The following is an 18559-nucleotide window of genomic DNA, read 5'->3' on the forward strand; positions in this document are numbered from 1 at the left end:
ACTACAACAAGCACTACTCTAGCTTCTCGTTGGTTATTTTCTAGCTAAAGGTGGTCTTTCCTAGTATGACTTCAAGTAGGTTGAAATCTTCTCATTCATTAGCTCAATGAGAAAACAAAAACATGATAATGAAATTTATTGGTTGAATCTATCATGACTTGTGCCTACTATATGGGTTATGGAGTTAAATGGTTGTAAATAAATGTATATGTGGAGTTAAATGGTTGTAAGTGAACATATATGTGGAGTCAAATGGTTGTGCCTACTACATATACTTTTGGTATATGCTAGTGTATATAAACTATGTTGACATATCACGTAACATAGTAATATTTGGTATATATACTAAGGTTACATATTGACATATTTTAGTATATGCATTATAATATATTTTGATACATACTTTGGTATATATTCTAGTGTATATAACCTATACTGATATCTATGTTATACTATGGTATATGCTAATGTATATATACTACACCAACAAATTATGTAAACATGGTACTATTTGGTATAAATACTAATGTATATGTTGCTATATATACTATAGTATATACACTAGTGTGCATATATTTTGGTACATATATAGTGGTACTATGTTATATTATATAATTTCTCAAAAATCATGAGAAATTAGTGAGTTACGACTACCTCTAATGGAAATGGTCATACGTGAATGACTTACTTAACCTAGTTGAATCCCAAAATGATATCTAATATAATGCAATTCATAAACACCCTAATACTTATATTATATATGTTAATGCATATATACAATATTAACATATTATGTAATGAGAGTTGATAACTAACTTTGATGATTTTTAAGTATTATAGGTGGGTTTGAACTTTGAATTTTTGTAAAAGTGAAATAAAACTTCAATCACATCATGAAAGCAAAGTTTAAAGGGAAACTCCAGTGGTATAACATTTGTAAAAGTGAAAAGTGTTCTCCAATGATTAGAGAAAAACTTTACTTTTCACTAGGATGAAAGCCAAGATTTGCCTCGATAAGAGTGAAAATTTTATCTAACCACATTTGAGATGAAAATAAACTTTACAATTTTATGAAAGTTGAAACAAAGTTATGATGGAAATTTTATATTTTTCTTGATGAAGTAAAGTTTAAATCTTCTGCAATGGTCAAAACAAAATAATTTTCTTTTGATTAACACAAGGTAAAACATGAATTTTGAGAAATGTGTCAAAACTCATCACAATCATGTTTGGTTTTTTCAAAATAATTTTTCAATAACTTCTCCACTTAAATATTTTATCATTGTTGAGCTTTATACCTATTTCATTTGACTATTAATATTTTCTAGGAATAAAATTTTGGTTCAAGCCTTGATCAAAGTAAAATTTATTTTCAGTAGCCATTGAAATCCATCATCTTGCATTAAATGTTTAAAGGATGAGTAACTGGAGATATCATATGAAATATGAGCGACCATTAAGACTTTTATTAGAGTCCTACCCTAACCCCATAAGTAGATATGTAGGTTACTATGTACGAAGGCCATCTATAGTAAATAAAGCCCACAAAGTAGTATGAAAGTAATAATTGTAAGAAAACTTACTAGGAGGTTTTACCTAATAGAAATTTCCTTCTCTATAATGCTCCTAGGAGGTAGACAAAATTCTATAAAGAAGTAATGACAATGTAATGAATTTTCTTGCAAAGTATATTGATGACGGTGCATTGATTTGCTAAAAGTTCATACACATGTGGGGAAGTGAAATTGTTTGTGATCAAAGAATAGTTATTGAACGGTGTAAAAGAAAACATTTCCTAAAGAATTGATGAATACAGTGGTTGACAACCCATGTATTTTAGTAGATAGTAACTCTTTTGTATGGGCTTCAATAATTTTTATGTTTTGTAGGTATAATATGAAAAATGAAGAAGTTTGAGGCTAAAGAATAAACAAGACCAAAGATTGTAGAAGATGGAAGAGGAAGACAAATAACATCAAAGGAAAAGAGCATAGATAATGAAGATAAATAAGAAACCAATTCAAAGGAAAGTTGAAGATTACATTTTAAGATCATATGTATTTGTTTGGGGGGGTAGGGGCGGGGGGGTGTATGGAAGAGTAAATCCTACTTGTGATCATCAATAATGTATAAATTATATGATTGTTTGTAATGTCTAAATTAAATTCCAATATGATTTAATTATATCTTGTTATGACTAATCTCTTGTAGATAATCTCAAAATAAATAATATTGAATAAAACTTATTTGTTGTTTACAAGACATCTTTTAAAATTAAATAAACTTATTTCAATCCTATTTGTGTTTTTTAATTGAACCTTGAGATAAGAAATTGATTGAAATACTTAAAAGAGTTGACCATGCAATGGTATATGGGTGGGTCGCAAAAATTTCCATATATAGATTTTTTATTATAATATGGATGACTTTAGAATTCAAATAATATTTTTTAAAATCATTGTAATAACATACATGTTGATTGCACTAAAAGGCACTTTCTACAAGCAAATATGAAACATATTTGTAATTCTTTCCATGCTCAATATTAAATTGATACATGATATATTTTAGTTCATTTTAAGTATCAAAGTGACTTGCATCATAGTAAGATTGTACTTATATCATGTTATGACTAAGCTCTTGTAAATGAACTCAAAATAAATAAATTTGAATAAAACTTGTTTGTTGTTTCCAAGACATATTTTAAAATTGAATAAAATTTATTTCAATTCTATTTGTGTTTTTTAATTGAACCTTGAGATAAGGAATTGATTGAAATACTTAAAAGAGTTTGCCATGCAATGGTATATGGGTGGGTCTCAAAAATTCCATATATAGATTTTCTAACTTATAATATGGATGAATTTAGATTCAAATAATTTATTTTTAAAACCATTGTAATAACATACATGTTGATTGCACTAAAGGGCACTTTCTACAAGTGAATATGAAACATATTTGTAATTCTTTCCATGCTCAATACGAAATTGATAGATGATATATTTTAGTTCATTTTAAGTATAAAAGTGACTTGCACCATAGTAAGATTGTACTTATATCATGTTATGAATAAGCTCTTGTAGATGACCTCAAAAGAAATAAAATTGAATAAAATTGATTTGTTGTTTACAAGACATCTTTTAAAATTGAATGAAACTTATTTCAATTTCATTTGTGTTTTTTAATTGAATCTTGATAGCCAAGTAAATTGAGGAAGGTTCATAAAATTATATATAAAATTATAGAAACATACATCATTAATTGTTTTTTGGTATATAAAATTCCAATACATATATGACCTAAATACGATGTTATGACTAAGCTATTGTAGATGACCTCAAAAGAAATAAAATTGAATAAAACTTATTTGTTGTTTACCAAACATCTTTTAAAATTGAATTTAAAACTTATTTCAATCCTATAGTTTGTGTTTTTTAATTCGACCATGATATATTTTTGTTCATTTTAAGTATAAAATTGACTAGCATCATAGTAAGATTGTACTTATTTTCTTATTCTATGAAACTAGAAATCAAAATTATTATAGTTTTTAAGAAAAGTTATACTATATAGATTTTTTTTTTTTAACTAGCGAAATAATTAACAGATCCATAAACTGAAATTTAATGAACATCCATAAGAAAGATTAATAAACATTCATAAACTGAAATAAGGAATGCATTAATAAACTGTCCATATGAAAATATATACAAATTACATTACATGAACATCCATAAACTAAAATAATAAGCATGCGTAAACTGATATAATGTTCATGTACATCCATAAACTGTCCATGTATGAAAATATATAAAGTCTGTATCACACATGAATGTTCCCTATGAAACGGGTCTGAAAATATAGAAACTATCCACTCTAAGTACCACTAGAACTCCTATGTGAGTTATGCTGCACAAAGTAGTAGTCCATAATTTGGTACTACAATATAACACATTCAAATTAAAATTAATTAGATCATTATTTGTACAAAATAAAAAATATAGAAATAAATGATTTTGAACTACATTTAATTACATACATGAATCTACTAACCTCACTCTATCCCAAATGCAAGTTAGGGAGGATGGGGTTTTGATCAATCTGGGTTTGGTGCTCCCCTTTGTGTGGCTCAAAGATTGGGGCCTACATTGATGTACCTGCATCGTCAATGTCTCTATACCCAACATTCCGCTCATGCATCCAAAAAAATGCGACATCGAAAACACTTTACTTATGGGCCTGTGTACATAATTACAAAGGCAAATTATAATTTATATATAAACCTGGTATGTGTCAAGTGGTTCATGCACCCTCTAAGTGTTACATATGGCATCACAACACATACATGCATATGAAAAAAGATGGTCAACATATAGACTCGCGAGCTATGAATCATCATATAATGTAACTTTTAGGTCACAAGGAAACGATGGTGGTCTTCTCATCTCTCCACACAATGCGACATGCGCACTGACCAATGTCATATACATGTTATCTACAATGGTATGTCTGGTCTCAACACTGAGCTGTGAAACTCCTCTAACTCTGTCAGTAATACCACACTCTAAGATAATAGTTGAAACTATCTCGGAGGTGGTGGTACATGCCCAGGGTCCTTACGAGTCTCGTCACAATCATAGCTATGTCCCAAGACGGGTCCATAAAACTCATATCCACTGCTAGTGTAATCCAACCTCACATGTAACATGAAATTCACATATATATGCTTTTGATAGTAAATGGAGACCTGGTCATGGGGGGGAACTGGACCCAAGCTCCAATGAATTGATCATACAAAAAAGAGGCTACATCAACATTCTTAAAATACCCGAGTGGAACCAGATCTCAATCTCTAGCACAATGTTCTAAAGGGATGTCGAACAACTTCCCACGAAAATCAATGTCCTTGGTGGTTTCTTTCACCACCTCCCAAGTATGTGGGGCTTTAACCTCCAACCTCTTAATCCTATGTATGAAATGTAGGAGGTGACTTTGTGGGCCTGCCTTTTGGTATGTATCGATCAATGTTAAACAACCAGCTCCCAAAATAGAAGAAAAGATAGATCAACGAATTCAAAATTAGCCTCTTCGAGGGGGAAACCTCCTTTACATTACATAAATGAATAATTATTGGATGATACAAATGACAAAACCTCTTTTCTATATATAGGAGTCTAAGGGGTCACAATATAATCAAAGCCGACATAATAATATTAATATAAGGGCACAACAATAACAATAGTGGGCTTCTTGAGGCACAATAATAAAACTATGGGGACAATAGGGGCACAACAATAACTGATCCAAAATGGATCCAAGAACCCTCTAATTCTTCAAAAATCGTTTGAAATATCAAAATTATTGCATGAGGAAAACCTATGGAAAAGTTGGATTACACTATCGATAGGCAAAAACACAAAGAAATTAGTGAAAATAGACCTATCGGCGCCTGAACAGTAAATGCACAAGAGACGGTGGCAATCGGCGAATAATGGCGCAGACCTTGTGGAACATGCGATGGCAATTGGCGGAGTCAATGAGGACCATCGATTAAGCACACAGATCGATGGCCCACGTTACATCGCCAAATCACAATCGATAAACACAATGGCGCGGGGCTTATACATATATATACATATATGCGATGTGATTTTCAGACCCAATAACAATTATAAATGATGTTTGATATGATTTGAGATCTGAGAAACAAAGTTTTCCTTTGTAAATCGCATTTTTTTTGAATAAACGAAAAACCAAGGAAAATCACATATGCGATGTCACGAACCTGAAAGGGTTTATTAACGCTGTTGAACATTATTTCAAGTCCATTAAAGTTGGTTTTTCAATGTTTTAATGATTTTTTTTTTTTATATAAAAGAGAAATAATAAACCAGGCAAGATTTCTGGAGGACCCAAGGGCGATAAGTGGTTTTGGCCAGGCTCCGCCCGATCCCATACAACGACTGCCACGTGTCTAAGTCAAGGAGAGAGAAAACCACCCTCATTGGGCGATTAACCCTCGTATGAAAGAGCCGTGCGAAATGAACCATGACCGTTGGATATGGATCTCCCAGATCAACGGTGGAGATACTATATCGACTTACAGGTAGACCCAATAGGAGAATAGAGCGAATATGAGGACTTTTGAAATTCGATAAACAATGGTTTTGGCGGAATTTCACAGTGTTTGACTGCATTTCTCGGTGTAAACAAAAAATGATCATTTTTGGCATTTCAAAGGATTTCAAAGGCTCGATGACCTATCTCGCTACAGTACAGGTGGTCACCATCCCTGGGAGCATTTAGCAATGATTTCTAATGCTTAGAAAGGGATCTGAGCAGACAGATGTCAGGGAGACAGAAAGCTGAGAAGCTGAAATGAGCAGGCAGAGAAAAATGGCTTTAAATCCACAGACAAAGAGAAAACAAAGCAGGCAGTATTGCAGGTAGTGCCAAGATAGAGCCAGGACAGAGATAGAGAGCGTTAAGGGAGTCTGTGTACTCAGAGAGTCTTGAGAGGTTCAAGCAAAGCTCTCGTTATTGCATCTGTTGTGAGTGAGGCTCAAATTGAGCTCACTGTTGTAAAACTCTGTTTTGAAGACATAATAGAGAGGTTGTTGGTTGTAGCCCAGGAGTATTGGGTGAACTCCTTATTGTTAGAAAAATTCCCTCCACAAGGGCCATCATGACAAGATTTTATTATATCATAAACCTCATCTTCTCTAATGCATCTTCGGATTTCTTGATCAAGTCCTGTGTAGAAAAGACACCCACTTATCCAGTTATACCTAGCACTTTGTTGAATGATTTTTCTTTTCTCTCGGTGGGATAGGTGTGGTGGTAACTTCCCTGCAACCAAATAATTGGCAATGTCTGCATACTATGGTGAATGAACAGATACTACAAATAAATATTCATGAGGAAAGGAATCATCTAATGGAGTATTATCATAAAGTGTTAACCGAGAAAGAAAATCAGCAACTACATTTTCTTTTCTTGGTCGATCTACAATTGTAATATCAAATTCTTGTAATAATAATAACCATCTAGTGACTAGAGCATTTGTGACAGATTTGTTCATTAAATATTTAATAGCTGAGTGATCAGTATGGAAAAAAGTAGAATAACCAGTGATGTAATGTCGAAATTTATTAATAGCATATATAATTGCGAAAAATTCCTTTTCGATATTATGTAGTTAAGTTCAGCAGGAGCCATATTCTTACTAATGAAATAGATAGCATAGGGGAGATGATTTTCCTCTTGTCCCAAGACAGTTCCAATTGCAGTATTCGAAGCATCAGTTGATATATGAAAGGGAAGTGCCCAACCAGGTCCCCTTAGAATAGGAGCTGTAGATAACTGACGTTTAAGTGCATCAAAGGCTTCCTGGCAAAGATTAGTCCACTTGAATTCAACATTTTTCATAAGTAACACAAACAAAGGAGAATCTATTTTGGAATTTTTTTTTATAAATCTTCTGTAGTATCCAACATGTCCTAAGAAGCTTCTCACTTCTGTTTGGGTTTTGGGAATACGAAGGTTCTCAATGACTTGTATCTTAGATGGATCTACCTGAATTCCTTGAGATGAAATAAAATGTCCAAGTACCACTCCTTTAGTCATATTCATATGACATTTTTCAGTGCTTAAGGAGAGGTGGGCTTGTATACATCGGTTAATTACTTTCTCAAGATTTTGTAGTTCCTCCTCAAAAGAGACACCATAAGGGGTAAAATCATCCATAAAAATTTCCATAGAGTCATTAATCATATCAGAAAAGATTCCTATAACTACTCTTTGAAAGGTTGATGGTGCATTACATAGCCCAAATGGGAGGACTCTATAAGCAAAGGTTCCCCAAGGGCTAGTAAAAGTGGTTTTATCTTGGTCTTGGGGTGCAATTTTGATCTGGTTATACCCACTGAAACCATCTAAGAAAGAGAAGAATTTCTTCCCTGACAAACTATCTAACACCTGATCAATGAATGGTAACGGAAAGTGATCTTTTTGAGTGGCTTTATTTAAGGCTCTATAATCTACGCACACTCTCCATTTCCCTTTTTCTTAGGAACTATTACCAATGGGGAAACCCATTCACTGTCAGATATAGGATATATAAACCCTGCATTAAGCAATTTTTGAAGTTCCTCTTTAACAATTTCCCTTAAATTAGGGTTCATTCGTCGTTGAGGTTGACAGATCAGTCGACAATCTTCCTTGATATAGATATGGTGAGTACATAATTCAGGAGAGATTCCCTTCATATCTGTATAGTCCCATGCAAATGCTTCCTTATTTTCAAGAAGTAACTTCATTAATTGTTGTGTTTCAGCAACTGTCAAGTTGGGGTTTATATTCAGTGTTTTGCCAGGTTCAATTTCTACTGGTATACTTTTAGAGGAGATGGTAGCTGATGTTTGAGGTAGGTCTTCAGAATTAAGCTTTTCCTGGGTATCTGACTCAAAAAGTGTAGCTAGCTAATTATGTGTTTCTGGAGTCACAGAGGAGGGTTCACAAATAAAATTATTAATTACTTCATCCTCAGTGGTATCTTTAAGGCTTAAAGCTTGTCTGATAGTCAAGATAGGTTGAGTAGTTTGATCATCATAGTCCACCCATAAGGAATTATCATTATTAATCAAGGGTGTAGCGTGAGGGTAGAGAGTAAGCTGTTTGGTCTCATATCCATTGGAAATTGTCATTGAACCAGATCTGCAGCTGATAAAGGCATCTGCTGTGGCTAGCCAAGGCCTACCCAAAATTAGAGGATGACCCCCCAACTTTGTTTTAGGTTGTAATACCACAAAATCAGTTGGATAATTCCAGGACTCAACTGAGATGATTAGGTCTTCAATAACTCCTTCCAGTTTGATTGTAGAACGGTCAGCTAATTCTAGAATGGTTGGGGTATCTTTGATTCCATTCTTCAGTTGTAACAATTGTGAAGTTTCAAGAGTCATAATATTGATAGCAGTGCCTAAGTCTACCAGAACTTGAGGAATTACTGTTTTTCCAATTTGCACTATGACAGTAGGATGGCCGGGATCACCATATTTAACTGAAGGAGCTTTACCTGACATTAGTGCAAACAGATCACCCATGACATGAACTGTGAGGGGATCTTTAGTTTTCCTACTAGGTTTCTTAACACAAATGTCTCGAATAGTTCTGGCATAAATTGGTACATCTCTTAGTGCTTGTAATAGTGGAATTTTGACGTAGAGATTTTGTAATTCCCCTAGAAGAATGAAAGCAGGTGGCTCAGGCGTTTTAGTCAAAGCTAAATGCTTAGGGAATGGTGGTTCTGCTGTTTCAGCAACAATATTATAGGGTGGTTGTACCTCTTCAAGTGAATCGTACTTTTTTATTTATTCTTTATCAGAATCAGAAACATCATCAATGATAGGTTCTACTATTTTCCCATATCGTAAATGAATATCATTGGATTGTGTAGGGAAAATAGAAAGTATAGGCTGGTTTTGAATATCAATAAACTGGACAACCTTATTATCGGGGTTGGGGTTAGGTTGTATAGGTAGTTGGGGCCGCACCATTTGATTATTCGGTGGAACACCTGATGGTAAAGGGAGTGGTTGCTAAAATTGTGATTGAAATTGAGGAAATTGATTTGGAAACGAGAGTTGTTGACCTCTCCAATTTGGATTCCATTGGTTAAAATGAGGTTGTTGTTGTGGAGGCCAAGGAGTCCACATGTTGGGTCTACAAAGGGAGGGTTTGTTTGTTGCATGGGTGGGTAATTCATTTGATTGAAGGGTGGGTATTGCATTTGGTTAAAGGGAGAGTAATTTGCTTGACTAAAAGAAGGATAATTATTCCAATGATTAGAACATGTAAATGGCATATTAGGATTCATACCTTGTCCTCGTGGTTGCCATTTCCTTCTTTGTGTCAAAAAATAGACAGCTTTAGCTTCTTCATCAGTTGGTTGTAATGCTAGTTTGATTCCTGGTAAAGAAGGGCATTGTTGCATTTCATGATCCTTATCAAAAAGGGTGCAGATTGTCATTTTGTCCAATGGGCATTCCCTTAGTGGGTGCTTTTCTCTGCATTTGGGACAAAAGATGGACATAGCTGCTTCTGCTTCGGCTTGTTTATTTTTAATATGCAAGGTGTCAATTTGTGAAGCAAAAGAACTTAACATTTCAGTTTTAAAATCCTCAAGTAAATTACCTATTTCGTCTCTTGTTGCTCCTCCATTGGCTGATTTTTGAAGTCTTGAAAATGTGGTATCCCTACTGTTTGATCTATTCCTTACAGCTCCTCTTGAACATTTTTTGCAAGGTTAACAATTTCATCATATGATTCTTTAGATATGTCCCCTTTACCAAGCATATTTAGCATATCTAGACAGTCATCCCTTACTCCTTTTAATAATATTGTTTTAAGAATATCTTTACTTACATCGGGGTGATTGGATCTTTGTAGATTATATTGTAGCCTTTCCACAAAGTCCTCCAAATTTTCATCCTCTTTCTGTATCATCTTGAATAGTTCCTCTCTTTTTTCTCTTGTTCGGCAATAGTCTTGATATTTGTGCAGAAATTTCTGTTTCATCTGATCCCATGTTGTGATTACATGACCTCCAAGACTCATGAACCATCTTAATGCATTTCCCTTTAATGTTGCTGGAAATAGCTTTAATTTTTTAGCATTGGTAATGTAATCATAACTTCTGCATAATATATCAAACTTGAAAAGGAATTCATCAAGATCTTCAAAAGATAAACCATGAAAGTTAGGTAAAGCTAAAAGTGGAATATTCGTCGTAGGAGCTACTCCCCTAGGAAGATCACCAATAGGAAATCCTAAGGTAGAAAAAGAGTTTTCATCATTTAACTCTCCTTTAGGACCTACCTGTTCTACATGGTGTAATTCTTCATTATACCCATCCATGGTTTCTTCTGTTTGTTCCCCTACTGCACTTGCTCGATCCTCAATGTTTCTTGCTGGTTTCTCAACTGTTTCAGGGCTCCAAATCTCTTCCTCTATTTCAAAGTTCACTTGAAAGGAAGGTTGAGGCTTTGGTTTTCGAGAGCTTGGTCGCTGAGGAACAAAAAATTCAGATTTTGATATAATCTCGTCGATAAAAGTCTTTCTTCCTCCTCCCCTTCCTTTGCCCCTACCACTTGTAGGGTTAGTTTTCTTGGGGGCTCCGCATCCTCTCATGCAATCTGTACATCTGAAAGAAAAACATAAATGCTTTTGAAATCTATAATTGCCTTCCCTGGAAACGGCGCCAAAATGTTGGTCACTATAATTGCTTATTTAATTAAACAATCAAGTGCTACATAAATTGTCAACCCAGGGAAGTTTGTTTATTTCAAAGGCAATCACACACTATATATGCTCAATCTCAAAAGCAATCCAAAGTTGTAGTAAAAGTTACACTAATCACACCTTGCTTTGAACAGACTGAAGCTCTACTTTGAATTACAGTAAAAGCAATCTTTCTATTGCAGAATTCAAGAATTAAATGAAAACGATTATTAGAAGAATCCTGGACTATATTAAGAAACAACAACCTAGGAAAAAGGAACCTTTCAGCAATCTGCAAAAGAAAAGACTAACTATGCTGTAACAGAGAACAGGACCCTATTCCCCAAAGTAGGAATCTTCAGCACCTGTCTCTGACTATCACACTTTCATAAACTCATTCGGCAAATAGAATTACCAATTGAACTGAACAACAATTACCTAGGAATGAATTGTATGAAAACGATGCAACAATCAGTTGAAACAGAGTTTCAGCAACAAATAGCAGAGTTCTAACAAGGCATGAATAAAAACAATAATTAACACACTACAGAAACTAATGGGTGAATCTTGTGAGGAAGGTGGGCCCTCTCCTTCTCACAAGATTCCCCAGAAATGAATGGGAACTAAGAAGAAGTGCTCAAAATGATCTTTTATTCATCTGTCAAATGTAACATGTTACAATAAAAATAAACACACTCCTTCTCTATAATTCCCTTCTAGCTAAGCCTTCTGTATTCTGTCATCCCCCCTAATGCTGATTTTTCCTCTATTTAAAGAGGAGAAATCCTCTTAATACAATGATTACATGTGTACATACAAATCCTATTCTTAGTTTGATCTAATCTTCTATGTTGGAATAGGATATTCAGATCTTCCCTAGAAAAATGCTGTTACAGTGGTTATAATGGTGTTGGCTTACAACTATTGCAACTAGTGTAACAACTCATTTAATTATACTTTCTTGTTACTGCTATATATGAAATACTATTTCATCATTGTAAATCACAAACTGTTTCAACATTGCAGATCACAGGCTATTTCAGCATCGCAAATCACGGACTGTTTCAGCGTCGGGATTTGCATACTGTTTACTGTTTCAGCAACGTGGTCTTCAAGCAGCAACAATATATTAACTGCAGTCTTCAAACTATTTTAGCAACTATATATTTTTGATTAGTGGCTAAGTATGAAATTAATGTAAATTTACATGTAAAACAAGTTAAACATATAACAAAGAGAAGAAACATTATATACCTTTGGAAAAGTAGATTAATGTGATATGTAGGCTTAAATATGAGTGGGAAAAGGATGTAATGATAGCAAAAAATATGAACAAAAAGGTACATTATAGGGTCCTAACAGAGGCCACCACTAAAGGCTAGACCAGGAGATGTAGCCCAGGAGTATTGGGTGAACTCCTCATTAAATTTGCTGTGTTATGTGTTGTCTATTATGCTTTGTTTACTACTTCATTGTCTGTGTATTTCACAATCTTATCGATCCATTGCATAAAATAACATAGACAAATACATGCACATAAGTCTATAATACCTTATTAATTGTTTTAGATCTCAGTATCAGATCAAGTGGTATCAGAGCTTTAGGTTTACTAAGGTTAGACAAGCTTGTGCTGGATTGGTGAATGATAACTAGGTCAAAGCTCAAATTAGGAGAAGGAGAACTAGTTGAAACTAACCCAGATATTGGTAGAGTCTATCCTAGGAGGAAAATGGCAGAAGAAAATCCCTTGGAATCAGACACTTAGTTCATGGACAACTTCATGACCATGAGAGCCATGGTAAAAGAAATGTATTGAGAATTTAAGAAAGGTCGAAGTGAAGATTCTTCAAGCTCCAAACAAGACAAAGGAATAGATGAATCTCTTCTAGATGGCCATTTTGAAGGCAAGGGGAAAGGAAAAGAGGCTCCTCTATTCATATCTCCTAAAAGCCCTGAAAATAAAAAGAAGAATGTTAGGATATTCCGACACATAGGAAATAGTTAAGTACAACTTGGTCTAGTATAGAGTTAGGTAAAGTGTGTTTCTTTACCTTGTACATTTTGTAACTTACAATCCGACGATCACGATATGCAGTGATCCGACGGTTCATTCTCTCCTCAGTATTACTGACACTTGATCCGTGGCTTGACACCCGATTGGTTCGTGATTTATATTTAAAGCGCATGGAGGGTCATTTGTAGGGTAATCCATCTATGAGAGAAGCTTATGTAAATTTTCATTCTTTTATTAATAAATTTCATGAAGTGGCCGCGTTGGCTCAGGCCGTGGACTGTTTCCTTATTTGAGGGTTTTAACCACGTCAAAAATACTGGTGTACTAATCTACGATCTGGTTGTGAAAGGTGTCCTTTGGTGTTCTGTCTGAGGAACTTGCCCTGTAAATTCCTACATGGTATCAGAGCTATTCGAGGGCCGCGTCCGTTGGTGATCCAAATCTGAAGCCGGTAGAACTGCATCAGACTGTTGTTTCCCAGATCTATTGTTTCTGACTACTTTCGAGCTGAGAGGACTGCTCTATTGTGTTGGGAGCATCTGTTCCAGTGAGGAACCCATTTTGTTTCATGCGAAAAGGTTCCTGGTAGCCCTAGCTGCGTCATTTTTAAGATCTGGAGGTATACAGTGTTTATTTGTAGTTTACAGTTATTTTCTCTCTGTTTATTTTGGTTTCGGTTTATTTAGCTTTCTTATTACTGGATCTATACCTTTCATTTCTGCGTATGCTCTTTGCCCTGTGACTCTGTGCGATCTGGGCAAATCAGAAATAGAAAGGAAGGATTTTTCTCATGTGTATGCTATTTTCCGTGCGCCTTAGTGTGATCTCGGAAAATCAGAAACATTGAGGAAAATATTTAGTTTCCGGCTAAAGCTAACTTTGAGCCGCAAGGTTCATTTTTTAAAATATTTAGTTTTTCAGCTAAAGCTAACTTCGAGCCATAAGGTTCGTTTTCTTTGCATGTTCGTGTTGGGTTTTATGTTTTTTGTTTTGTAGGGAAGAAGAGCTTTCTCAAAGCAAGCACGCAACCCAAAGCACCCCCAACCCCTCCCTCTCTCTCAAATTTTTTGTATAGCTCAATTGATTCAAAGCTATTTTAAGAGAGTAGAGGTCTTGGGTTCAAATCTCTTTTTTGTGAGGGCGGATTTTTCATTTCCGCACATTCCCGCACTTCGTCAGCATCTTCAACAACTTTTTTTCCAAAAGCCATAACTTCTTCATCAGGAAGCCGTTTTCAGAGCCGTTTTTTTTAAAATAACCTAATTTTTCGAGATCTATCCATTGGAACACTTAGTTTCAGCATCTTTAGCTTTAGTTTCCATTGAAATGGAAAGTCAATACCAAGTTACCCTTGACAGCACCAACTACTTCCAATGGTTGTCCTACATTGAGGATTTACTTAGAAGTAAAGGTCTCTACAGAATAGCCTCAGGCCAAGAAAAGAAACCGAAGGATGAAGATAAGGCTGCTAAATGGGAAAATAGGCAAGATCAAGCACGTGGATTGATAGGGATGTCTATTTCTCCAGATCTTAGATTCCATATTGTAGAACTTGATACTCCTGATGAAGCAATTAAACAAATCAATAAAGTTTTTGGGATTAAAAATGAACTTAGAGCCCATCAACTTGAAAATGAGTTGCTTACATTGGACCCTAATAATTTTTCTTGCATTGAATATTTCTTGTCCAAGTTCAAGACCCTTAGATATCTCTTGGAAGGTGTTAAGGTTAAGAAAGAAGATAGTAACCTTATCTATGCCATTCTTACTAAGTTGGGACCAGCCTACTCTGTGTTTGTTTCCACCTTCCATTCTACAAGAGAAGCCTTCGTTTCTCAAGGAATAGACTACAAGTCGCCTTCCTTTGACTCTTTTTGTGATTCTTTAATAAGAGAACAAGAAAAACTCTTACACCTTGGTCTTCTTAATCTTGGAAACTCTTCCAAGAAAGCGTTAGCCGCCTAGAAGCAACAAAATTCAAAGAATCCTAAGAAGTCATATCCTAAAAAGAATGGTCCTAAACCAAACAAGGGTCCTAAGCAATCTCAGCCTCAAAATTAAAAATCATTTCAACAAAATGATAAGACAAATAAAAACAAATGGAAGAAGACTGATAGACATTGCAACTTTTGTAATCGAGATGGCCACTTAGAATCCAAATGCTTTAAGAAGATGGAAGCCTTGGAAGCAGCGATGAAGAAACATAACATCCATTTGGAGCAATCTTCAACTTCAACTTCATGTTCAGGAATGGCACTTTCTGCATGTGGTTGTCAAGAATCTCGGTCTGGCTATGCACTAAATGTATCTTCTTCTTCTCATTCTCATGAGTGGCTCATTGATTCTGGAGCTTCTTATCACATGGCCAAAAATAAAGCCATGTTTTCTTCTTTAAATGATTGTAACACCAAAAATATATGTTGGTGATGATAGATCTCTTAGTGTTGTAGGGACTGGAACTGTTCATCTAGACAATGGTCAGTTTAATGATGTATTATGTGTTCCAACCTTATCCTGCAACCTTCTATCTTTATATCAGATAACTCATTCAGGTGAAGGTAAAATCGTTGAATTTTCACCTCATGATGTTGTAATCAAGGACCTAAGAGATCCTAAACAGATTTTAGCTACTGGCATTGCTGATGATTCTACAAGGTTGTATAAGTTTCACAACTTTGGGTCATCAAATCTTCCCTCAGTATTTGTTTCTCATAACGATGAAGTGAGCAAACTTTGGCATGAGCAATTTGGTCACTTAAACTATCGCTCCCTTTAGCATATATGTAAAGAAAATATGGTGACATGTCTTCCTATGGTATCTTGCAGAGATGGTGTTTGTTCCGGATGTGTACTCAGAAAACATCATCGGGACAGTTTTGAAAAATGTGCCTCTTGGCACGCCTCAGCCCCTTTACAACTTGTGCATAGTGATTTATGTGGTCCACTTCCAGTTGTTTCATTCTCTGGCTGCAAGTATTTCTTAACTTTCATTGATGATTTCTCCAGACGAACTTGGGTATACTTCTTAAAACTCAAGAGTGAAGTATTTAACACATTTTTGGCCTTCAAGGCCTTTGTTGAAAAACAATCTGGACATCAAATTCTTAAGCTAAGATCTGATAATGGCGGAGAATATGTTAAAAACACATTCATCAAATTTTGCACTGAGAATGGAATTCAAATGCAACATACTGTTCCATATACTCCACAACAAAATGGTGTCGCTGAAAGGCAGAATCGCACCTTAAAGGAAATGGCTAATTTTATGCTACAATCTAAAGGACTTGGTCTTAGTTTTTGGGCAGAAGCAATTAACTGTGCAAATTACATAATAAATCACACTCCTACTAAGGCTTTAAAGAATATCACTCCAGAAGAAGCATGGAGCTCAATCAAACCAGATGTAAGTCACTTTCGTGTTTTTGGAAGTGAAGCGTGGGCCCATTATTGGAGAGGTAAATCCCCTCTGCAGACAGAGGCGATCCCACTAGCCCAAAATGGGTCTAGCTACAATCAAACAATGCTATCACGCAAGTTACTAATTTCAAATTAAAGGTGGATTATGAGAACCTACTTGGATTCCAACGCTAGTGTTGTAGAAGAGTTGACACTCCCGTTCCTTTGCTCCAGCCGGTCACGATCCTCATGATCTCCGTGAATGGACACTTGCACATGCAAAGAACGACACGAATACAAGCATAAAATCCAATAGATGCAATTATATATTGGTCAGAAAAGATATAATCCAAACATCATCATAATGAACAATAAGAATGGAACCATAATGATAGTCATCTTTTATTGATAATCAACAAAGGAGTATACAACCGAAGTTCTGACATCAAATCCTCCTTTGGCTCGTGATCAGCTACATATGTCTTGCAAAGCTTGTCAGGATCGGGAACAAGCCTCTCTCTCTCTTTGATTATGAATGCAAAGAAGACTCTTACAACAATCTCTCAGACTTCTGACAGTATCATTCTCCCTATGCTCAAAACTAGCTTGTCAAATGCACCAGAACAAGCTTTTATAGATGGAGGAGGAGGAAGAGATACAATGAATCCAGACATCCATGGGATAAGCATTATCCTCAAAAAGCTATTATGGATAGAGATACGATGAATCTCGACATCCATGAGATTGGCATTATCCTTGAAAAGCCTCATGAGTCGAAAGGAAAAAAATTTCGGGCGTGCATTTGTTAAAAAGCTTTCCCAAAATTGGTTGGCGCGGGTAAGATTTTGAGACAGAGCGCCAATGGGCGCGCCCTCTTTGGAGAATTTCCCCCATTGGCGTGGGTGATACACTGTGGATCCACGCTAATGGAAAAAGGGGACTTTTTAAGGATATTCTGCAGGAGATGTCTTCAAGGCATATGAAGTCCATAATTAGGGGAACATAATGCAAGTGTTTTCAAGCCATTTCACTTCTCACAAGTCCTGGAATGAGTCCTCCAAAGTGCGGGAAAGGGGTAATAGGGACGGTGACCAATGGTGACAAATTACTGTGTAACACCCATATTCCAGATGAAAAGCATAAAGCTTTAGAACCTAAGAGTGAAAAATGTACTTTTGTTGGATATTCTGAAGATGTCAAAGGCTATAGACTTATTCCATTTAAGTCCAAAAATGTTATCATTAGAAGAGATGTAAAATTTGATGAAAATATATCGGCCTGCGAGCCTAGTCTGGCGGATGTGCCACCTCTCCCTATCTCTTCTACTTTTGAAAACATTTCCTCTTCAGATGATGAAAGTGAGGATGACAGTCCTCCCCCACCATTTCAGGATCCTCCTTCAGCTCCTCAGCTTCCAAAATGGGTTCGTGCTACTCGAGATGTAGCAGGTGATCTTGCCGGTGATACTACAGATCAGCGACGCACACGTTCTCAGTTTGACAGAGCCTCTTCTTTACTGGCTCAAGCTCTAGTAAATTATGATCCTGACACGCAGAAGCTTCAGGCCATCCAGATTGGGAAGCAACTATGAATGAAGAATATCACTCATTATTGGAAAATGATACATGGGATCTTGTTCCTCTACCAAAGGGACGAAAACTTGTTAGATGCAAATGGGTTTACAGAACCAAGTATGGACCAGATGGGAAAGTTGATAAACATAAAGCTCGTCTTGTTGCTAAAGGTTTTTCACAGGTTGAAGGCATTGACTACACTGAAACCTTCTCCCCTGTTTCCAAAATGAACTCTATCTGTTATATACCTACAATTGGTATCAGAGCTACAACAATTGGTATCAGAGCACTTTCT

This window comes from Pinus tabuliformis, chromosome 2_1, assembly GCF_031772625.1.
Source record: "Pinus tabuliformis cultivar Carrire ecotype Pingquan chromosome 2_1, CPIR1, whole genome shotgun sequence".
Taxonomy (NCBI): domain Eukaryota; kingdom Viridiplantae; phylum Streptophyta; class Pinopsida; order Pinales; family Pinaceae; genus Pinus; species Pinus tabuliformis.